The sequence below is a fragment of the Leopardus geoffroyi genome, chromosome D3 (genome assembly GCF_018350155.1).
Source record: "Leopardus geoffroyi isolate Oge1 chromosome D3, O.geoffroyi_Oge1_pat1.0, whole genome shotgun sequence".
Classification (NCBI taxonomy): Eukaryota; Metazoa; Chordata; class Mammalia; order Carnivora; family Felidae; genus Leopardus; species Leopardus geoffroyi.
Window position 1 is genome coordinate 20,819,922 of NC_059339.1, and position 23,666 is coordinate 20,843,587.

Below are 23,666 nucleotides of genomic sequence, written 5' to 3' on the forward strand. Positions count from 1 at the left end.
ACGCACAGTGTGTCTTGTGTTTGCAGGCACTGCATGTGGTAAATGTAAAGACGATGAAGGGGTGTCGTTCGGGCACATATGGAGATAGTGCCCAAGTTCATGTGGAAATTTGGGACAAAGTGCACGGAAATTTGGGACAAAGAACTTCCATCAGAGCTGTGGTACATACGGTGGGGACTATATGGTGAGTCGAGTGGTGTCCCTGCAGAGAGCTGGGGGACCCGTGGGTCAGAGGTCAGGGCATGTGCCAAGGCCAGAAAAAGAGAGGAGGCTGGTTGCAGGTGACTCTAGTGAATATCAACTCAGAGCCAAACTGATGGACCAATGAGCACATGAATCCAACATCTCCCAATGGAATTGGAAGGGAAACACGGAAAATAAACATACCTACACGAAAACCTGAAATGGTTTTTACTCATTGTGAATACACATATATTGATATGCCACAATTATAGTCACAACAATGCTACCCATGTTTACTTGTTAATTCTACAGGACCAGCCTGTAGACACTTCCATGGGGGTGGAATTTCTGCACTCAAGTGAACCCTTGCTGTCTGTCTATCCAGCTTCCCTGCCCAGGGCTTTCACAAGTGGGAGCACACAGAGGAGGAGTTAATGAACTAACCCAGAGATACAGGTGGTCTGGGTGCTGATGATCCCCAGGTCCTGGTAGGTCAACATCGTCTAGTGAGCACACTGATGCCTGAAACCTGGAGGCCCTGAATGGTGTCCCTGCTGGCAGGGGACAAACAGGATTGCCCCAGCCTTTCCCAAATGCCCTCAAACACCAAACCATCCCCCCAAAAAACAAATATTCCAGTGAAGAAATGGGCAAAAGACATGAATAGACACTTTTCCAAAGAAGACATCCCGATGGTTAAAGACACATGAAGAAAGGTTCTACATCACCCATCATCAAAGAAATACAAACCAAAACCACAATGGGACATCATCTCACACCAGTCAGAATGGCTAAAATTAACAACTCAGGCAAAAACAGATATTGGCAAGGATGCAGAGGAAAAGGATCTCAGTTGCACTGCTGGTGGGAATGCAAACTAGCACAGTAACTCTCAAAAACCGTATGGCGGTTCCTCAAAAAACTAAAAATGGAACTACCCATGGGTGATAGGCATTGAGGAGGGCACTCGTTGGGATGAGCACTGGGTATTGTATGTACAGAAAACAAAAAGTACTACCCTACAACCCAGAAATTGCACTACTAGGTATTTGTCCAAGGGATACAAGAGTGCTGTTTCAAAGGGGCACAGGCACCCCAATGTTTCTAGCAGCACTATCAACAATAGCCAAAGTATGGAAAGAGTCCAAATGTTCATTGACAGATGAATGAAGAAGATGTGAGATATATATATATATATATATACATATATATATATATACATACAATGGAGTAGTCCTTGGCAAGCAAAAGAATGAAGTCTTGCCTTTTGCAACCATGTGGATGAAACTAGAGTGTAGTATGCTAAGTGAAATTAGCCAGGGAGAGAAAGAGAAATATTATATGACTTCACTCATATGAGCAATTTAAGATACAAAATAGATGAACATAAGGGAAGGGTAGCAAAATTAATATAAAAACAAAGAGGGAGACAAAACAAAGAGACTGTTACATATAGAGAACAAACTGAGGGTTGCTAGGGGTTGTGGGGGGGGCGTGGGCTAAATGGGTAAGAGGCATTAAGGAAGACACTTGTTGGGATGAGCACTGGGTGTTATACATAGGGGATGAATCACTGGAATCTACTCCTGAAATTATTATTGGATTATACGGTAACTAATTTAGATGCAAATAGACAAATAAATAAGTAAATAATACACTAGCAAAATATACAAGATACGGTAACAGCCTTCAGAGATCATAGTATCAGTTGTCTACAACCTCCTTCGGCATTCACAGACAGAAAATGTATACTGAGATAACACACAGTCTCCCACACCCAGAAAATTAGATAATGAGATGAGGGTGGGGAGGATATTTCTACAAGATGAAAAGGCTAACGTGACCTAAACGCCATTATTATTCAACATCTTTCTGTAAGTGTTAGGCAGTGCAAGTGAATAAGAAAAACCACTGCTTGGATCTCAGCATTGATGGGAATGGACAGGGATTCATTTCAAAAGGCAAAAAAAATTGTGATTTAGTCATATATCCTCTGGGGCTGGTGCTGCAGTGAGAGAAGTCATCCCAAAGAGCCAAAAGAACAGTTATTTCTACTGAAGACTAATAAGAGGATTATATAGGTCCGAAATTTCTAGAAATAGGTAAATGGCCAAGGATGGAGACCCTGGCTTCCTCAGAAGTCAGGTGGGAGCTGAGAACACTGGACCTACGACCCTCAGTCCATGAACTTAGAGACCTTGTGTCGCAACCTGATGGGCGAGATGAGCTTTCTGTGTGCTTTGAGAACCTTTGTCTAGGAAGGGGCTGCTGCGAGTGACTTTGGGGACAGAAGGGAAGGAGGAGCCCTCACTCTCAGGTGGTGCTGCTGCCTGCAGTGGGGCCCATGGTACAGCAGCAGGAGCATCAGAAGCAGAAGTCACAGGCTGAACCTGCGCAGCTGCTGGGGCCTCGCCCTCCCAGCAGATGAGAAAGGGGTTCTGCTTTCAGTTCTCATGGGCCTGGGACTCCGTGTGAGCCCACGATGCTGTTCCAGGAGGGGCAGGGACCAGAAGCCTCCTCCTCAGCCCTCAGCCCACAGCCCAGGGAAGATCTGGGAGCCAGAGTTGCTAGACATGGAGCTAAGGAGGGAATCAGGATCCACAATGGATCCAACTATCATAAGAGATGAGGATTTAGGGGCAATTAGTGGGAGCTTTCGTTACCAGGACACATAGCAGACACTCCCGATGTGTCCTGACTCAGACAGAGCTGGATTTGTGTTCCTGTTTCTGCTGTGACCTGTCATGGACCCTGTCCTGAGGGCAGCCTGCCTTTGGCACCCAGGAATGTGCTCACTTTGAGAAAATCACACAGTATATTGATCCCAAAGACAGGCTTCAAGGAGGAATTGCAAAGAATGTGGAAAGATTTTGTAGACATATTGCTTGTGAAGGGTCTCAGACCCCAGCTTGCACAAAAAAAACAAAGAAGCACTTGACTTGGCCAAAAAATCAGAGCTGCACAGGAAGTCCCATTGCTGTGGGGACAGCAGGTTTTTGTCTCACTTCCCCACAGGCCTGGAGCACTGTGTCAGCACCTTGAATAATGTCAAGAGACTGGCAGTAATAATCAGCCTCGTCCTCGGCCTGGAGCCCAGTGATGGTCAAGGAGCCTGTGTTGCCAGACGTGGAGCCAGTAAATCTGTCAGGGACCCCTGAAGGTCGATGGCTACTACCATAGATGAGGAGTTTAGGGGCCTTTCCTGGAAGCTGTTGGTACCAGTTCACACCAGCAATACCAATGTTGCTCCTACTTCCAGTGCAAGAGATGGTGACCTTCTGGCCCAGGCCCCCAGACACTGAGGGTGGCTGAGTCAGCACAGACTGGGCCCAGGACCCTGGAAGGGGAGAGACAAAGAGAGCGTGATGCTGGGGTCTAGAGACCAGAGGAGAATCCAAGGCCCACGTGTCCTCCCGGGACCACTTCCTCTGTTCCCTCATCTAGTCACCTGTGCAGTAGATGAGGAGGGTGAGGAGAAGAGGGAACCAGGCCATGGTGGAGGTCATCACCGACCCTGCCTTCTGTGGATCCACAGCTGAGCAGATCTCCTCTAATCCCTTCCTTCCCCTTTTCATCCTCTGAGAGAGGGAGGGCCCATCCATGCAAATCAGACCAGCAGCTCTCTGACACTTCACTGACCCTGGGTCAAGTCCCTCTGCCTGAGGATGTCAGGTGGGTTGGACGGGGAGGTGGTCTCTGGGGCCATGCCAGGAGACGGGAGGTCACAGTTTGGAGTCCTGAGCAGAGGGCACAGGCATTGTCCACATACTGGTCCCAGCTCTAATCATGGCCGACCCTCAGAAGTAGGTGACGACCACCCCCTGGTGTCCAGGCCCAGACACAGCATATGTGACATGGTGAGCAGATCTCATCAGAGTTCCTGCCTTCCCACTGCTCTGTCCACCATCCCCTTCCTTCGGGACAGGCCAGGTGTCCCCTGTGTGGCCTCCGATCCCCTGAGGACACACTGTGCTCTCCTCTGGCTCCACATAGTGAGTCTGTCCACAGCGCCCTTGGCTATTTAATTGATGGGGCAGGACTGACGTGGTGACTCCTGTACAACCACACAGATGAGGATCAGGGCCACAGAGCGATGGGTCCACATTGACACATGGCCAGTTCTGTGAAGGAGGCCGATTTCTTCCCCCTTCCCTGCTTCCTCTCTGGTCTGAGAGTTTTCCTTTCCGAGAAGCTCCCTCAGCACTGAGGACACAGGGACACCTTTTCTCCAGGTTGTGGGTAGAAGCCCACATCCCTCGTGCGCATTCTTACAGGGTTCCACACTGAAAATCTTTGTCAGCTGTCACTCTTGCCACCTCACATCACCTACTGGGGACGATGGAGGTTGGCTTCACCCCTGGGGAGACCCCTGCAAGGAAGCACCCGTTGAGACAACACACATGTCCTTGCTCTAGTGGGGACTCTGCCACACCAGAAGGGACGCAGCTGCTGAGTCTCCCTCAGGAAGTACAGGGCCCAGTCCCCAGTCCCAGGTTCCTTTTAGTGAATGGTCCCCACTGAGGCCCTGTGTAGGGAGACAGGGCAGTCCCACAGCGCCCCCTTCTGGCTGAAGGGCACACACCCCACTGTGTCCCACAACCATGAGAGCCCAGCGGGTTTCCTCACTTCTGTTTATTCACACATCATTGAGCTGAATCTTGGATAATGTGATCCTGTAGTGCTGCCCGTGATCAACGTAGCATTTTTCACTCTCCAAAGAAGCCCTAGTCCATAGGATTTGGAGGCATTTGCCTCAATTAAATGGTAAGTTGCCAGTTCTTTGCAGAAGAGATACTCCAGACCTCACGTCCCTGCTCTGGCCTACAATTGAGAATATGTCTATCTCGTGAATGTTTGAAAACTCCTGTGCGTTAAAGCAATGGATTCCGGCCTCTGTCCATGGAATTGAGTATTATGTTAATCTTCTATATTTTTAGATAATTTCCTAGGCTTACTACATTAAAAAGAAACGGAAATAACAATGAATTTATATTTGATGAAGTCGTATTTAGCAAGTGTCATTTTTGTTTTTCTTGTTTTTTCATGGGTTAGCCTGACAGTGTCTTATTTAAACATTTTTATAGAAACCCTAGATCCTGAATATTTTCTCCTTTATTATGTTTGTAGCTTTATGTTTTACAGTTATGTCTATAATCCTTTTAGTGATTTTTAAATATATATAAAGTCAGTTTTAAGTATGATTCATTTCTCTCTCAGGATATCCAATTGTTCTGTGGCCATTTGTCCAAAAGGCCATCCTTTCTCCTCTGAAAGGCTTCTTCTACTTTGTAAAAGAAAAAAAGTGTTTATCCTTCATTCTGTGGGTCCGTTTCTGGGTGTTATGTTGTTATCTTGGCCAATGTGTCTATCCTCTATCCATACCACCCTGACTTGCTAGAACAGGAACTGAATTACACTTTTATCCAATTTGGGAAGAACTGGCATATTTACTATAATGAGTCTTTAATCCATGAACAGAACTTATCTTTCCTTGTTTTAGATCCACTTTGATTACATTTACCAGCATTGTCCAGATTTCAGCACCTGTGGCCTATACTGGTTTTGTGAAATATGCCCCGAAATAGTTCATCGAGTGGTTTTAAGGGGTTTTTTTTTATTATTTTCACCTGTTTATTGCTAGTATGTATACATCTATATGATCTTTCTATGTTGATCTTTATTCTAAAATGTTTCCAAAAGTATTTATTAGTCTTTGAATTTATATATTGGCATACTTAATTGTAGCTTCCTTTGTAGTTTTCCGGTAGGTCATTCTCTCACCTGAAATGGGACAATTGTCTCTTGTTCTTCCTCATCGGAATGCCTCTCATTGTTTGTCTTGTCTTATGGTTCTGACAGACACATCCAGTCCTATGTGGAACAGCAGTGTTGAGATAGGACATGGTGGCCTTGCTCCCTACCCGAGGTGGGAAAGCTTTCAGTGCTTCATTTCTGTGTGTGTTCACCGAAGGGAAGGTGTTTTATAGTTTTCTTTACCAAACTGAAGCTGTACTCTTCTATATTTTGTTCTCTGAAAACTTTTATCACTCTCATTCATATACTCATTCATTCTTTTCCATGAGCACAAATAGGCCTTGAGCTGTGCAGGAAGTGGAAGAGAATTCATCCTACCTGAGAGAGTGAGGGAGACGCTTTCATCGGTCTTTCTTTTTTAATTTTTTTAATGTTTATACATATTTGAGAGAGAGACAGATGGAACCCAAGTGAGGGAAGGGCAGAGAGAGAGGGAGAGAGAATGGGAAGCAGGCTGGAGGCTCCGAGGTGTCAGCAGAGAGCCCGACATGGCACTTGAACTCGGTAGCCATGAGAACATGACCTGAATCGAAGTCACATATTTAACTGACGGAGCCACCCGGGGGCCCCTCAGCTGTCATTTAATACTTTGGCTATTATCGCAACTGATTTATTTCTACTTCTACTCTGGTGTCAAGGAGACAAGGCAGGAGCCCTGGTGAGACAGATACCACTCCCTCTTGTCCAGTAAGAGGATGGGTGAGAGGATACTTATGACATGGAAGAAATGGCATTTTCTCTCTCCCTTTTCCTGCTGGTTTCTTCACTTCCCTAGACTCCCTGTCCCTCCTCACTTTCTTAAAATCCTGGGTCATCACTAGCATGATCACAATCCATCCCACATACCCCTCGAGGTTTAGTCCCACCCACCTCACTGACCACCCAGCCCATCAAGTCCACGTACTGCTCCCTCTCCAGCTGAGTCCCCCAGCTGCCTGGCTGCAGGGGCACATGGCCGTGATGGCTGCTCCCACTGAGAATGTATGAGACTCTCTTCAGGGCCTCCCAAGTCAGACCCCCTGTGATCCTTCATTTCTCACATTCCTGTCTGTCGTCCATTGTTAGGGCTGTCCCTATCTACAGTGCACAGTCAGACTTCTTCAATGTCCTTGAAGTGAGAAAGTATCTTCCACCCAGACTCCACACTGGAAAATAGAAGCTAGAATGTAAGTTTCATGGCGTCACCCACTAATTGTGAACAGGCTTATGTTTTGTTTTCTTTTTGATGACAAAAGAAGATGTTCACTGTGGGGGATGAGCTTAGGAGTCCCCCGGGCCTACACCAAGGGGTTAATACGACCTAAAGAAATACAAAGCCATAGGATGCTCACAACTGAATTTGGGCAAACCAGATTGGCACCCCAAGACTAGGGGGATGTAAAGGCCCCCCAGAATAGAAAGGGGTGCAGAGCCCCCATAATAGAGAGGGAGGGGAAAAGGCCTAAAATAAGGACAGGCACAAAGGCTCCCCATACAAAGGTATATGAGGTAAGCAAGATTAAGCATTCAGCGCAGAAGCACTCTCCAACTTAGTACTATAGCAGAAAAACTGCCTTCAGCCGAGGAAAGGACCAAGTTAGGTAAAGAGGTAAATTGAGCTACAGACCTCTACACTGCAGGCAAAGCAGCCCAGAGCAGAGATGGTTAACAAAAGAAAAGGTGCCTCGTTAACCCTGAGGTTGTTGCCCCTGTCTGCCTTAGCGCCTAGGCTGGCTCAGATAAACAGACAGGGTGCCATTAACAACCATGGTAACAACCACCTGCCCATCTGCTCTGTGCCAGGATTTTGTTTTCTATTGACCCAAACCCCAAACACTGTATATCTTCAAAAACCCTTTTCGTTCACATCCGCAAGTCAATGCTCACAATTTCCTTGTCACTTTGTGCACACCCATCAAATCTGTAAGCCTTCTGATCTTAATAAATACAGAGCAAGGACCCTTATTTGGGGCTCTTGTCTTTTCCTGGTCATTAGCCATCTCTCGCTTTTCATCCAGTGTCCCCCTCTCTTGCTAGACAAGAGAGAACTCTAGACTTAGAGTCTTCGACAGTTCACCATTTCAAATATGCTTTCACATTCTTCAGGACAGTTTACAGTTCCCTTCATATATAGATTTCACACATCTGAATGTAACAGCTCTCCCTCTGGTCTCTCGGGGGAAGTTGTTTCAAGCACAGACACTCTTTGTGCGATGACCTAAGACCCTTGATCTGCAACAGAACTACCCTACTTTCTTTAGATTTGCAGGCCACTGTCCTGAGGAAGGAGTGAAGGACTGACCTTTCCCAGAGGCGAAGGCCTGACCACATTTGGAGCAGCTGCCAATGATGCCAACAGATCTGGCACTGCCAGGCTCATGTCCACAGAGAACTAGCCACGTGGACACTTGTTTCTCCCCCATGGAGAGCCGCTACGATTCCCTGCACCTTCCCGTACAAAAGTATAGGACTTCTCCTAGACAGAGAACATGATCTTTGAGACATTTGTCCACATCTCCCCAGGTTGCTGGCTTCCTGAGGAAGCACCCATTCCTTTCCCACCATCCCCTGTCTCTCAAGTATTGAATGAATTTCTAGTGGCAAACAGCAGAGCCTGAATTCGGAACCAGCTCTCTGCTCAATAATATTAGCATCTTGACATTGTTGGCAATATGATAAGAATCCTTTTTGTTTTTAGCATATAACAAGTTCTCGTTATTACTGAAATTTTTATTGAAATAATCAATACAAACTTTATTTTATACATTACTCATGAGTTTACTGAATTATCTTATTAGGGCCATATTTTTTAATGTTTATTTATTTTTGAGAGAGAGAGCGCGAGAAGGCAGGGTTGAGGCAGAGAGAGAGGGGATGAAGGATCCAAAGCAGGCTCCTTGCTGACAGCAGACAGGTGGACTTGGGAATTGAAATCACAAACTAGGAGAACATGTCTTGAGCTGAGGTCCGACATTCAACTGACTAAGCTGCCCAGAGCCGCTTGTTAGCACCATGTTTTTAAACTAAATACCCTGAGCCATCTGAAAGCAGAACTGAAGGGGTCCCCAGGTGGGAAAAAATCTCTGTATATAAAGAGGAGACAGCTTTCCTGCCCCAAGAGCACTCATTTGAGGCCCCCAGCTATTTTCTGTGGTCTGTGCCCTGCAGGTTCTGCTTGCCCAGCACCTATACTGAGCACTTTCCTGGGAGGAAAAGAAAACAGAAATGCAACAAGGTCAGGAGTTCAGGGTTTGAGGAGAACAAAGGGGATGCCAACCTACCAGTCTCCACCAGGCCAGGAAATAGCCTGAGTGCTTCAGAGACAATGACCCAGAGGGAAAAGTCCCAGCCCAGAAACAAAAGTAAACATTGACCTAAAGCACATGCTTGAATTGTTTTTGCAGGATTGAAACCTTGCCCCACAGGTTAATGAGGCTAAAACAGTCACCAGCAGGACCCCCACTGACACCCCTTCTTTTTCACAGGAATGTCAGTGTATTTCAGAGGCAAACAGCAGAAAGAGCCTGGGAGCCTAGACCAGTTTTATCTCCTGCAACAGCTCCACCAGTGCAGATGGACCAGGGAGTGTCCTCCAGGGACCTCTGCCTCTTTATAACGTTAAGTCTCTGCCCTAGGAGGAGGACAAGCTTCATTGACCTACCACATGATGGGGACACAAGCTCTTATTCTCCATATTCCTGCACAACCTCATGCCCACTCTTGCATAAGATGACAAAACTCCCTTTTCTGGGTATCCATCCTAACCCCGAACGAAAGGAACCCACTCGCCTCCACTCAAGGAGTCACAGCTTTGATAATTCTTGTCCCTGATCCCCTTATCTGTGGCAAATAAAGTTTCCTTTGTGTGACAGCATCTGCTGAAGCCTCTGCCTGTACCTCACCAAGGAGTGAACTCAAAGTAGCTCCAACACTTCTAAGTAATATATTTCATCCCTTAACTTGGAAACCTGCCTTCTTCTCTCTACTCTCTACCTGTGGTTTTAGTGACATTTAAGGCTATTAAGAAGAAATTTCAGACAAATATTAAGTAACAGTTTTCTTAAAATTATCTTTGTCTGCTCATTTTCACCCTTTATATCAAAGTAACTTAGAAAAAAATGAAATAATTTTAAAGGTATCTGTTGTTAAGAATCCCTGGTGGCCTCGCTCCCAGGCTCACACCACAAATCATGAGCGGCAGTGGAAAGAGAAGTCAGTTCCCGAAAAGGCTGTGGGTGACAGAAGGGGAAAGCTAGCCATGGGTCTGAACCACCATCACTCGAAAAAGCCCCTGAGAGTGAAGACACAGGACAGCAAGTGGAGAGACCCAAGCCCTGACCCCAGGACAGGCATCCAGGGCGAGCAATAGTGAAACGGGAGGTCTCAGATGCAGTGCTGTGGGCCGATGGGTGAGAAAGTCAAGTCAGGAGGGACGCTCTGGAAACATCTCACTAAGGAAAAAGAGTGGGGAGGAGACATGTAGAGTCTGCCGGGCATGAGGGAATGGGAAAAAGAGAAAGGCCACAGAGCCCACACCCCACCACAAGCAAAGGGAAAATGTATGAGACAAAAACTTGAAATATGGACTGTAACACATAATATTATTTTTCATAATAATAAACAACACTGGCTAAATTATTGAACAAAATTTCAGCATGCAGAAATCTACAAAATAAAAAATGACAATGGGGGACAATATTCATCGGAAAATGAACTTTTAAAGAAGAATCTGTGATTACACACCATCATGGAAAGTAATTATGTTATTTCGACAGCCTCTATTAAAATTGCAGCCACCTAGATAGATCCGCGTGTCCTCGGCACAAGATGAACCCGTCTCTAGAGGAAACGATGAAACGTTCCCTGTATTTAAATATGGTGCCCGTGATGTTCCTACAACAATGCACACGCTGATGACACTGAATGGTGCGCTTCCGGGGGCACGTGGTCTGTGATTCGGCACCTGTGAAATGTGCACAACAGGAAAATCACTGCAGACAGAAAGGAATTTTTGGCTCCAAAGGGCTGATGCAGGGGGCCATGGACTCACTGCTCGGGGGTCAGGGGTTTTTCTGCAGGTGATGGAAATGTTGTCAATTTGATCCTGATGATGTTCGCCAAACTCAGGAAACATACTACAGACCACTGAATCGTACCATTTAAATGACCGCACTTTATGCCTGTAAATTATCTTAAGAGATTTGTCTTATTTTTAGAAGAAAACAACAGGAGGGGAAGCTACTATCACTGATTCTTCATAGTTGTTCTGTGCTCAGAGAGTCGGACCCTCAGACCCTCCAGGGTGTCCTCGGTCTCCCTGTTTATTTGTCACTGGCAGTGACCATGGGAAACTGGGGCACGTTGCTGTATCATTTGCCCACGGGCTTAGAGCACTGTGTCAGTAATGACCAGCCTCGTCCTCAGGCCGCAGGCCCGAGATGTTCAGAGAGGCCCTGTTCTCGAGAACCCAGCTGGGATCCCAGAGGGCCTAGTGCTTCTGAGCATCTCAGCTTTGGGGACATGGTGGGGAATCTGTGGGTACCAGCCCACATAATACAACCCAACATTGTTGCTGATTCCAGTGCAGCTGAGAGTGAACTTCTAGCCCACAGACCCTGATAAAGAGGCTTCCTGTGTCAACACAGACAGTGCCCAGGACCCAGCAACACAACAGTGGAGACACGGGTCAGTATCAGGTTATTACTCACAGTGTGTTCTCAAAATGGGGGAAACAAGCAACTTAGGGGTCCCCCGAAAGCAATTCTTCCGCTTTCCAAAGCCAGTAACCTGAGCAGAGAGCAAGGAAGGTGAGGAGGGGAGGCGTCCAGGCCAGGGTGGAGACACCCCAGGCTGTGCTTCTGAGCCCTCAAGGGAGAGACCTGCACAAAGCCTCTCTTATCCTCTCCCTTCCTGGAAGAGAGAGAGGAAGCCTTCAGGCAAATCTCTCCCTCCCCTGGGACTGAATGTGGTGACAGCTGAGTGTGGGGTGGGTGGGACTAGGGAAACTCCTCTAGGCACAATTTTGCAGGGGGCACGAGGCAGGGCTCCAGGCCTGGGTTCTCAGCTGGGACCCCTCCCCACACAGACACCACTCAGGCACAGGCCTACAGCGCCCCTTGCTGTCTAGGTGTCCAGCCGCACCCATGACTGGAAGGGACATCCTGGAGCTGTGAGAGAGACACCAGGGCACTAAGGACTTCAGTCAGCCTGGCATACTGTCCACCCCCACACAGGGCCAGACTTTCTCCTCCCTCAGGGCTTCTGCAGGTGCCACCACACCTCAGTCCTTGCTGCAGACACAGGGCCTCCTCAGCATGAATCACCCTGGGCTCCCCCCACTAGAGACTTGTGTTGTTGGGGCCAAGAGTCATCGACCACTGGGGGATGATGTTTCCGCCCAGTGAGCACAAGAGTGGAGAGCATGCACGCCCCTCCACAACCTTTTTCCTGAGGACCTGGGGGGACACTTCAGTTTTCTCATCTCACTTCCCATTCTGGCGGGCCAGTCCCCATTACCTCTGCACTGAACTGGATGAGGTTGATCAATGACGGTGCATGGCTATAGATCACGTGAGTATATTCTATCTCTCTATCATCTATCAAACTTTGCATTTTCTACATTACCTATAATTGGTGTGGTATCAGTCCCCAAACAGACACATATATCAATGGTACAGATTCAAAAGGCCAGAAATAGGGTGGCTCAGTCGGTTGGGTGTCAGACTCTTGGTTTCAGTTCTTGTCATGATCTCCACTTCTGTGATTGAGCCCTGAGCCGGGTTCTGAGCCTACTTGGGATTCTCACTCCCTCTCTCTCTGCTCCTTCCTCCCTCTCTCTCTCTTAAAATAAATAAATAAAGCTGAAAGTACCCAACTAATATAAATAAAAAGACCAGAAATAAGTGCAAGTTCCGCTTGACAAGCACAGAGAATGTAGACTGAAAATGAGGCCTTTCCTCAGTCTCTGGAGGAGAGCACTCATGGATTTTGCAGGGAATTCAGACAAGAATAGGCATGAATCATACAGCAGATGCCTCATAGGAGGACCTCAGGTCTCACGGATGTTCCCTGACACATTTTGGGAAAGAAAGCTGGAGTTTCTGGACCCCCTGCAGCGGGCACACGGATCCCCGTGCCATGGGCTGAGCGTGCACCCACGTGGTCATCCCGGGGTAGGAAGCACAGCCTAACGACACTCCCACCTGGGTCAGGACACATCCGCAAAGAGCCCCATGGGAGCTGCCCTCTGCCCTCTGCTGCTTCCTGCATTGGCATGAGCTCCTGGGGCCCTGGCTTCTCTGTACACCCAGCTGACCCATTCCCTTCCTGGGTGCACAGTTACTGTTTGGGATGATAAAAAGCTTTGAGAAATGGAGAGTCGTGATGGTCACCCAACATGGTGAATATAGTTCATATCTCTGAATTGCACAAGAAAGTAATGAAAAGAGTAAATATCTGTTGTGTGTATTTTCATAATTAAAAATTACTAGCGAAAAATGGAAATTATGTTTAAGAAGTTGCACTTACACAAATCTCTTTTCCATCTTTATATGTGTTACCTTATTCTAACTCATCGCCATCACTAAAAATTGACAGTGATTTTATTATCTTTTTCCTGTAGGTTCCACATGTAAATGAGATACAGCATTTGCCTTTCTGTGTAGGCCTTATTTCTCTCAGGGTCATGCCCTGCAGGTTCGTCCATGTTGTCACAAATGACAAGACTTTCTCCTGGAAAGGCTCAGGGGATAGACTTCCTTTATGCAACATGGTGCCCCGCAGCCCCTCTACTGCATGGATCACGGGCAACCCCGATGTGGTAAGAGAGGAGAGGACACAGTCCGTTTTTCTGGGCTCCAGAAACCAGCCACAAGGCTACCCGTGGGCCCTGATGGTGTCAGCTGTAGGAACCTCACGACTGTAAAATCTCCCAAGCAGACTGAGAATTTTGCTGCAATGGTGGCACTCCCCCCTTTCCCTCACAAGCCCCACGGAGAAGTTTGCTGACTGGCACACACAGTTTCTCCCAGGGGCAGTCACCTTCTCCCGACATCACAAATGAGGGGCAGATACCCAGCCAGTGGGCCAGGCCAGCTCTGTGTCTGTGATTCCGTAGTGTCTCCACGCTGGGACACAGAGCTACTCAGTCAGCCTGAGGACAGGAGCCTGGAGGGAAGGGAGGGCCTCTGCTCTGACTCCTAGAGGAACTCAGGCCATGCAGTAGAGGACTGTCTGCCTCGCGGATGGTCTGTAGACTCTGACCAGAAATCTAAGGCAAGTTGATGGACCCTTGTGAAGACAAAAAAAGCGAAATCCACAGGCTCTAATTTTTACGTGTGAATCACAAGGCAAAATTTCTGCATCATTATCACTTTTTTGTTGTCTTTGGTTTGCTTCATTGTTGTTGTTCTTTGTCTTTCTTTGTTTTCCTATTTTCCGGAGAGTTCACACAGGTTTGTTTGATAGGAAACTGGGAAGAAGGACATTCAGATGCAGTAGCTACACCCAAGTATAGTAACTGTGCATTCAATTTACATTAGACTTCAGAGACTCAGACTACAGTGGCCTAAGCAGACTGGGTATTTGTCCCACTTCCCCATGTGTCTGTGTCACTGTGATCAGCACTACTGGGCCAGATTGCACAGTAGTAGTCAGCCTCGTCCTCAGGCTGCAGCCCAGAGATGAGCAAAAGCCCTGCATTGGCCGAGGCATCTTTGGATCCAGGGAAGCGGGTGGGGACCCCAGGTCCCAACTGTGTACTGGAGTCTGAGTAGTAGTACAGGAGATACCGGGGAGGGCTCCCTGGATTCTGTTGGTACCAGTATATGCTATGGCTTCCAACATTGATGTCCCTGCTCAGAGTGCAGGTGAGTCTGGCTGTTGTTCCCAGAGATGCAGAGAGGGAGGCTGGCTGAGTCACGACAGGCTGGGACAGGGAACCTGCAAACACAGACACAGCAGAGGGAAGAGAAGGAACAGCACACATGGGATTAGGGAGCTGAGCCACAGGGGTTTCACTCTGGCTGCAGGCCCACCCTGGGACACTGGGTCCTGTCCCTACCTGTGCAGTGGCAGAGGAGCACGGCGAGGACGGGGATCCAGGCCATGGTGACACACACCCTTCCTAGACCACAGAGCCGGGGCTGGGCTGCCCTGGGCCTCTCTTATCCCCAGTTCACAGAGCTCAAAAGGAGGGGCTGCTCATGCAAATGGGACCCACCCCTGCTGCTTGCTCCTGTGCACTTAGAGGTCTGCAGCCCCTTGACAGGAAGACTGTGTGATGCACTAGTTTCCCCCTGGGTGGGCCTGGAAGAAGCAGATGCTGGGATCACATACAGGCCCAGGTTCAGGGACTCCTCCAGGAACAGCGAGGACACACCTGCCCTGTCCCCACTGGAAACAAGGGGTCCAGCCCTGGGGCTTTCTGTCCTGGAGGGCTACTCGGCAGGGAGCCCCCATCCTGCAGAAAGTCCCAGACCTTGTCACCGTGCCCCCTGCTGGTGCCTGGGTGAACCTCTCCTTTCCCAATGCAGGCTTCCCTGGTGCCTGTGTTTCCACCACCTGAGAGTGACCCTCCAGGGAAAGAGAAAGGCCCTGCTGTACATCAGGTATCGTCCATGGATGGGGTCTGATGAGACGGACACATGCAGTCCTGACTCAGTACAACCTGTGAACCACTATGGAGTTGAGGACAAGACACACGCAAGAGGCAATAGAAACCATCTGTCCCAATGATACAGCTCAGAAGATGCATGCTGGCTCTGGGTGCCGGATGTGGACAGGAGCTCACCTAGGGGACACACACTCACACAGGAGGACACGTAACGTGGGCATGCCGGGTCCCTCCAGAGCAGGGGAGACAAGACACAGCAAACCCTGATGAGGGTGCTGCAAGTGTGGGGACAGAGCAGGGCTGGGCATCCAGCAGGGACCACTGCAAGGCCATCTTGTGACCTCACCTCCATGTTCTGGGAGACTTGCAATCCTGTCTGTGCAAATCATCAAGAGCACCTGCTAGACACAAGGAGAGGGAACCTGCCAGCTGAGGGATTGGGGGAGCACCAGTGCCGTCTGGTGGACACGGGATGCACAGTGACCCAGGGCTCGGAGCTGGGGCCTGGGTCCCTGCCCCTCATCCCCCCTGCTCACTGTTGCAGACTCTTCACGGTGGATTCTGACACTAACACATATGCATGGAAGTTTCATCCATGTGTTTTGTGGCTGATAACTCATGTCTTTCTCCTGCGTCCTATTCCATGTGTGGACATACAGATATTGTTTACCCATTCTAAAGGATGCTTTGGTCACTTTCGAGTCTTGGCAATCATAAATAAGAAAGCAACAAACATTTAGGTGCATATTCTAGTTGCACACAAGAACCTCATTTAGAGTAAGCTGTAGGACTGTTCTTTTTGCATTATATCATTAAGGCTTTGTTTGCCGTAGAAAACACTGCCAAGGAATCTTCCCAAGGGATGGGGCTTTTCGCACTCCCACCAGCAGTGAATGAGAGTTCCTGCTGCCCCACATCCTCGGTAGTATTGGTGCTGTCACTGTATTGAACTTTAGCCATAGTCATCGGAGGCCTCTGGTACGTCCTTGTTCAATTTGTAATACCACAATGACATATGAAGTTGGAAATCACTTTGCATGTGTGATAGTCATTTTGTCTATCTTCCTTGTTAAAGGACCTGTTCAGATCTGCTCATTGGGAAGGCACTGCCCAGCACCAGGGAATTCAGGAGCTCAGCAACGGCTCTATGTCAGCAAAAAGGGAGAAAGTGAGTGTGGAGTCTGACACAGGACTCGATCCCAACACCCTGGGATCATGACCTGAGCTGAAATCAAAGAGTTGGACGCTCAACCAACTGAGCCACCCAGTTGACCCTCAACAGCTTATTTTTAAGTAATGTCTGTACCTAAAGTGGGGCTTGAACTCACGAACCCAAGGTCAAGAGTTGCATGCTCTAACCACTGAGACAGCCAGGCTCTTCTTCACTGAGTCATTTGTAACTCTGAACACGCTAGTTTGCCTTCGAAAATATGAACACAGGGTGAATAAGGACCACTCTGAAGACATAACTGAAGGAAGGGATATGGCACTCTCAGGTCATCTTATTCCCGGACAACAAATAATCTTTTGGAAGATCTGACAACAAAAGTCACTCCTGGAACCTCTTGACAGGGGATGCCACCAGGTCTAGAGAGTGGAGGGAGAATTTCTCTCACTTCCCTATGGATCTAAAGCACTGTGTAAGCATTGGTACTATCTTGGCATATATGACACTAAGAGTCACTTCCTTGTACACTGGATCCCAGAGACGTCAGAACATATGCATTGGTCAAAACATCTTTGGATCCAGAAAACGACAGGGCACTGGGATCTCTGGTGTGGTATTTGACCCTGCCTTGAATCACAGGAGATACCGCCGAGGGTTCCATGGCTTCTACTGGCACCATTATGCATATTTCTTAAAACAACAATGATGTCACTTCTCAGGGTGAAAATGAGTCTATTAGATTCTTCAGAGATGCGGACAAGGAGGGTGTCTGAGCCAGCATGGGCTGGCAGAAAGAACTTACAAACACAGACACTCATGGGTGATGGGGCAGGGATGGAGGTGAAGCTGCTTGGAGGTCTGATCCAAAGGTGTGGACATAGGCTCAGAGGCTGCTTTGGGTCACCGAGGACGGTCCTTACCTGTGCAGTAAGGAGAGAACACAGGAGAAGAGGTTACACCATGGTGGTCACAGTCCTACTGAGAACCCATGGCTGGAGCTGGGCTGTCCCAGGCATTTCTTATCTCCTTCAGTGGCCTCTGGGAGATGCGGTTGTACTTAGGGTTGCATTTTCTTTCTTGATAGTATCTTTGGGTGTACAAAAATAGGAACTTTTGAGAAGCCCAATTGATGATCACCACCCCCCCTTTCTTTGGTGTTTCTTATGATATCCTATGTGAAGAATCTCTTCCCAAGCTCAAAAATCATGGGGATTTCCCTCTTGCTTTCTTCTATGATCTTTATAGTTTTAGCTCTAAAATTTAGATCTTTGATCCATTTTACATCCATTTTTGTTTATAGTATGTGGTAAGGGTTTAACTTAATTCTTTTGTCTGTGGATAGCTAGTTGGTCCAGCAACATTGGTTGGAGTGACCTTTTTTTCAGACTACATTCTCTGAGAACCCTTTTGAAAATCAATTGACCATAGATGAATGATTTCTTTATGGCCTCTGGGATATGTTTCATTTATCTCTGTCTGTCCATAGACCGGTACCGCATTGGTCTTGACTGTAGCTTCGTAAGTTAGTTTTGTGACTTTTGAAATCTAAAAAAAAATTTTTTTATGTTTATATATTTTTGAGAGAGAGACAGATGGACACAGAGTGTGAGCTGAGGAGGAGCAGAAAGAGAGGGAGACACAGAATCCGAAGCAGGCTCCAGGCTCCGAGCTTTCAGCACAGAGCCCAATGCGGGGCTCAAACCACCAGCTGTGAGAACATGACCTGAGTAGAAGTTGGACACCCAACCAACTGAGCCACCCAGGTGCCCCAGTGAGTTTTGAAATCTAGAGTTGTCAGTCCTGAAAATGTGTTCTTCTTCAGGATTTTTTGGATGTTCTGAGTCCCTGCAATTCCACAGAAATTTTAAGATCATCTTTTCTTAGAGTGCAAAATAGACATTTGGACATTTGATAGGGATTGCATGTAATCTACCAACTGCTACGGAGAGTATAGCTTCCTAACAATTGTAGTTCTTTATCTGTTTTGCAAGGTAAATAAGATAAAATAATAAAACGTTCATACTAACCATCTCTTTATCTACTTTTGTCTTAGTACAGAAACACTATAAAAATAAATATGGGCCCATTAGTAAACTTGGGTTGTTCTTTATTTAAATATTTTATTATGTTTCTAGAAATTGTGAAATGTACTCATAAAGTTGCTAATCTGAAGAATACTGGCATAGCAAACAGTTCACAGTTGCTTCCTATTTAATTTTCACTAGAAAACTGAGGTATCTAGAGTTAGGAATTCTAACAAATATAATTTAGACGACTAACAATAAGAAGGAAAATGACTATGTGTTCCAGGAAAGGAAGACATGTGTTTTTTGGGGGAAAAAGTATGAAGAAGGGGAATACATTTTGTGTTGAAGGAGAAGAAAAGTAATTTTGTCCTAACATTGACTTTATGGATCCAATGCAGCTTCTTGGAAGTATCAGCCTGCCACCTGCTTACAGAGTTCCCAGGAACTCTTCCAGCGCGTCAAGCAGGACATTTTCTGGAAGGTGCAGGAAACTTGGGATATACTGGGACCCTGAGCACAGAGAAATTACCCACCTCTGTAGGCGTTGCAGGCTAAGTCTGCTGGCAGGTTTTTGGCACCAGTTTGGCTGGACTTTTGGCCTGCAGGGGTTGCTAAATGTTCACCGTAGAGCTTTCTTATAAAAGTCCCAGCAAAGCAGGTTTTAAAGAGTGTATACGGTCAACAGTTATTTTGCTGTAGTTAGGTAAATAATCATCACACCAGGTTCTTTTTGAAACCACAGTTATTTGGCAAACAAATGAATGTCCATTTGGCTGTAAGGAGTAAAAACAAGGGTGGTCGTAGAGGAAAAAAGTTTTTTTCAATAAACACATGGGTAAATACTCGATTCTAATCCTGTTCATTAAAACCTGGACTAGAACCTGATTTCCATAGCTTCCCACAATGTCTGGCTATAAGTCTCAAACCTAACATTTTGACTTTGGTCCCACCAACTGAGCTGGACTAACACTGCCCTTTTCCCAGGATTCGTGCAAAGTAAATCTGAACAACTTCAGAGAAAGTTGATGTAACTCCACAGCAGCTCACACAGAGGCAGTCTTCATGTTCTTCCTCTCCTTCCCTTCCCCATCCTCAGCCCCTGATTCCTTCCCATCATGAGGCCCCTGACCTTCCCCACCCTCCACCTCTCATCCGGAGCCCCAAACCTGACTACGACTCATCCACAGCCCCTGCCAAGTCACACCTTCTTGCTCCCCTGCTAATCCTTCCTTATCTGTGCACAACTGGGATGCCATTTCTGGGCATCGGGTATGGGGTTCACTATCAAACTCTACAGTGGTCGAGCTCTAACCCCAAAGACCTCAACACTCCTCAAGATCCTGGGACACAACCTTCCTTTACAACACGTTTAGGTTCTGTGTCCTCTCTCTTCTCCCAGACACTGTCAACTCCCTGAACATGGGGACCCTTCCTGTCACGTCCACATGGGTCCCACATCCCTAGAGTCATTTGTGGCACACGCTAGGTGTTCAGGAAGTGCTGTGGATGCACATTATCTGGGCAGTAGGGTATCAACACTCAGACACACCTGGACTCTTTGTTCCTGGCTCTGTCCTGACCTGTCACAGACTCTGTCCCCAGGACAGCTGGCCCCTGACACGCAGGAATTTCTCCTCAGAAGGAGAATCTCCTACAATGTGTTCCTGCCGAGGACAGGCTTGGGGGCCTGAAGTTAATAGAATATGGATCATTTGCTAACCAAAGTTCCTTGACATTGTTCTCAGACTACAGTTTACACCAAACGAAGGAAGCAGCTGACTTGGCCAAAGAGGGAAGGCTGCAAGAGGACCCCTATTGATGGGGAAACAGCAGATTTTTGTCTCACTTCCCCAAAGGACTGGGCACTGCATAAGCAATGAGTTTCTTGTCCCACACTGAGCCATGATAATCAGCCTCGTCATCTGCCTGGAGCCCAGTGATAGTCAAGGAGCCTGTGTTGCCAGACCCGGAGCCAGAGAACTGGTCTGGACACCCCACAGGCCAAGTGTGCTCATGGAGAATGGCTTTAGGGGTCATTCCTGGGAGCTGTTCGTACCAAAACACACAATAACCGGCCCCAATGTTGGCTGGGCTTCCAGTGCAGGAAATGGTAAGTGTCTGGCCCAGGGACCCAGACACTGAAGATGGCTGAATCAGCACAGACTGGGCCAAAGACCCTGGAAGAAGAGACAGAGAGGATGAGGATGGGGTCTAGAGACAAGAGGAGGAAGCAGGGCCCCTTCCCCTGTCTCTGCATCCAGTCACCGGTGCAGCGAGCAAGTAGGATGAGGAGGAGAGAGAACCAGGCCACGGTGGGGGTCATCACCTTTCCTGCCCTGTGTGACCCCACTGCTGAGCAGATCTTCCCTAACCCCTCCTTCCCCTCTTCATCCTCTGAGAGAGGGAGGGCCCATCCATGCATGACACCCCCAGCTCTCTGACCCTTCACAGGCCCCGGTTGGTTCCTCATCCTGAGGAGGACAGGGGTGGGCAGGGCAGGGGCTGTGTGGGGCCAGGGGGTGGAGAGGTCAAAGATGGGAGCCCTGAGCAGAAGGCAAAGGCAGTGCCAGGTGGCAGATCCCAAGAGTCAATAACCCTGACCCCTCAGAACCAGGCCCTGAGTGACCCCTAGTGTCCAGTCACAGACACGCCATTGTGTGACATGGTGACCAGCGCCCATCAGAGAGACAGCTCCAGCCTCCTCACTGCTCCCTTGCTCGTTCATGGGTCAAGACTGAGCTGGTATCTCTGGGACACACTCCTCTGAGATCATGATCAAGCTCAGAACAGTGACAGGTCTCCATGGACAGGTGTTCCCTCCCATCCAGGAGGCTGGCCGTTCCTCTTATGGGATTCCTCCCTGGTTTCCAGAACTCCCCTTCCACTCGTGTTCACACAGCCCTGAGGAGTTGGGGAGCACTCCTTTCCGGGTTGTGTAGAAGCCCTCGTGTCTGTTCCTAGAAGGGTTGAGCCCTAAAAGCCTCGGTCATCTGTCACCATTTCCACCAGCTTAGAAAACAGTTCTCCACACACTGTGGGCACAGATTCCCCCCTATAATCTGTTCTGCAAGCACATAGACCCAACTCTGCAAGAGCCCTGCCAAGCGAGGCTGTGTGTGGCATTGACCTCAGAGCACAAAGGGCAAACCTGCAGGAAGTTCTAGGAGGGAAGGAGTGACAGCTGTAGGTGTTCTGACAGGGACCTGTTGGCAGACTTCATGTGTTAATCACCTATTAGACAACTGTTACCTTAAAACGAATGTGTGTCATTTTTTCCAAAACCTCAACTCTGAAAGAGTGATTTAAAGTCAGTGACAGTGTCAATGGGAAGGTACAGGTTCAATTGCGAGTGTGTTTCCCCGGACCCATGTTTCTGGCAGACAGAATATGATTTAAAATAGTGGTTGCCAAATGCGTGAAAACATAATGGAAAATACGTGACATTTAGTTCTTGGTTGAAGAGGGGCCAATACCTTGCTTAAATCACTTGATTCATTTTTATTATTATTATTTTAATAACAATTCTGCATATTAGGTCTGGTCTAACAGGTAAAGTAGGAAAGCCCAACATGGTGCCCTGGGAAACACCATGAGGAGCCTGTTCCAGTGAACTTCACACTGATCTCTCTGGTGGAATGAACAAACACAGAGTTTGCTGCATGGAACGATGAGGGCTCAGACTCCTCTCAGGGTGGGTAAAGCAATAGTCACTGTGTCTTGTGTTCACCGTGTTCAGGATAGAAAAATTGCTCAGTCAGCCGCCGCTGATTAGAGGAATGATTCCACTAGCTGAGGCCAATTTGACCCAGAAAATTCTTTCAAAGTTCCCATATTGACTCAGCTGAGGTGGAGATAAGGGGCATTGTGTCTCTGAGGTCACAGGCCCTGTAGCCCTGACTTGAGACAGACGTTTCAGCAGAGGCCTATCCTGGCTGGAGGTGTCACTGGAGTGTCTGGGGGTGACAGTCCAGCCCTGAGAGGATGCAGAGTGTGCCTCGTGTCCCCGTGGGCCTTGAGCTCCAAGGGAGCAGCACTGAGGCTGCTGTCCCAGAATCAATGCGCTGATCAGCTTCAGGCGCTACCTGGAGCCCAGACATGGTTGGGGGCTCAGCCGCCCATGGGGACAGAGACTCACCCACGGATCCCTGAGCATCAGCCTCATCCCAGGAGAGCAGGTGTTCAAAGCAAGTCCTGCCCTGCTGATGGGACTCCAGTGACACTCGCTGTCACTGGGTTTCCTGCTCATAGGGATTCTGTTTCCTCGATTGTAACGCTGATGAAGGCTGGGTGAGCACAGGTTGACAATGACTCCTGGGGAGACAGAGGAACCTGGAAAGTGTCAGGTCCAGGACACTATACACTAGCTCATGCTGGACAAAGCAGGAAAGAGTATCCAATGGGAAGAAGTGTCTTCAACAAATGGTGTGGAGTAAACTGGACAGCAACGTGCAGAAGAACGACTGCACCACTTTCTTACCCCATAATCCAAAATGAACTCAAAATAGATGGAAGACCCACGGGTGAGACAGGGAACCGTCAAATCCAAGAGAAGCACGCAGACAGCAACCTTTGACCTCAGCCATAGCAAATTCTTACTGGAACTGCAGGACACAAGGGCAGGCCTCCCTTCGATGAGCCACTCGGCATGAAGTTTTTTTTATTTATTATTATTTTTTTAAAAAAATTTTTTTAACATTTATTTATTTTTGAGACAGAGAGAGAGCATGAACGGGGGAGGGGCAGAGACAGAGGGAGACACAGAATCGGAAGCAGGCTCCAGGCTCTGAGCCATCAGCCCAGAGCCCGACGCGGGGCTCGAACTCACGGACCGCGAGATCGTGACCTGAGCGGAAGTCGGACGCTTAACCGACTGAGCCACCCA

At 48.0% G+C, this 23,666-nt stretch overlaps 2 protein-coding genes, 1 long non-coding RNA gene and 1 gene segment (V, D, J or C); all 4 read right to left on the minus strand.

The window, feature by feature from the left end:
* Positions 1–23,666, minus strand: part of LOC123587584 (immunoglobulin lambda-1 light chain-like) — an 876,584-nt gene that overhangs the window by 785,545 nt on the left and 67,373 nt on the right. The window lies entirely within an intron of this gene.
* LOC123587586 overlaps positions 1–23,666 on the minus strand; it is a 1,001,573-nt gene that overhangs the window by 762,287 nt on the left and 215,620 nt on the right.
* Positions 1–23,666, minus strand: part of LOC123587588 (immunoglobulin lambda-1 light chain-like) — an 824,513-nt gene that overhangs the window by 757,400 nt on the left and 43,447 nt on the right. The window lies entirely within an intron of this gene.
* Positions 17,476–20,953, minus strand: LOC123587616. Its single transcript, XR_006707416.1, has 2 exons — positions 20,857–20,953; positions 17,476–17,677 (listed from the first exon to the last, which is right to left on the minus strand). It is a non-coding gene; the product is annotated as an uncharacterized LOC123587616 (long non-coding RNA).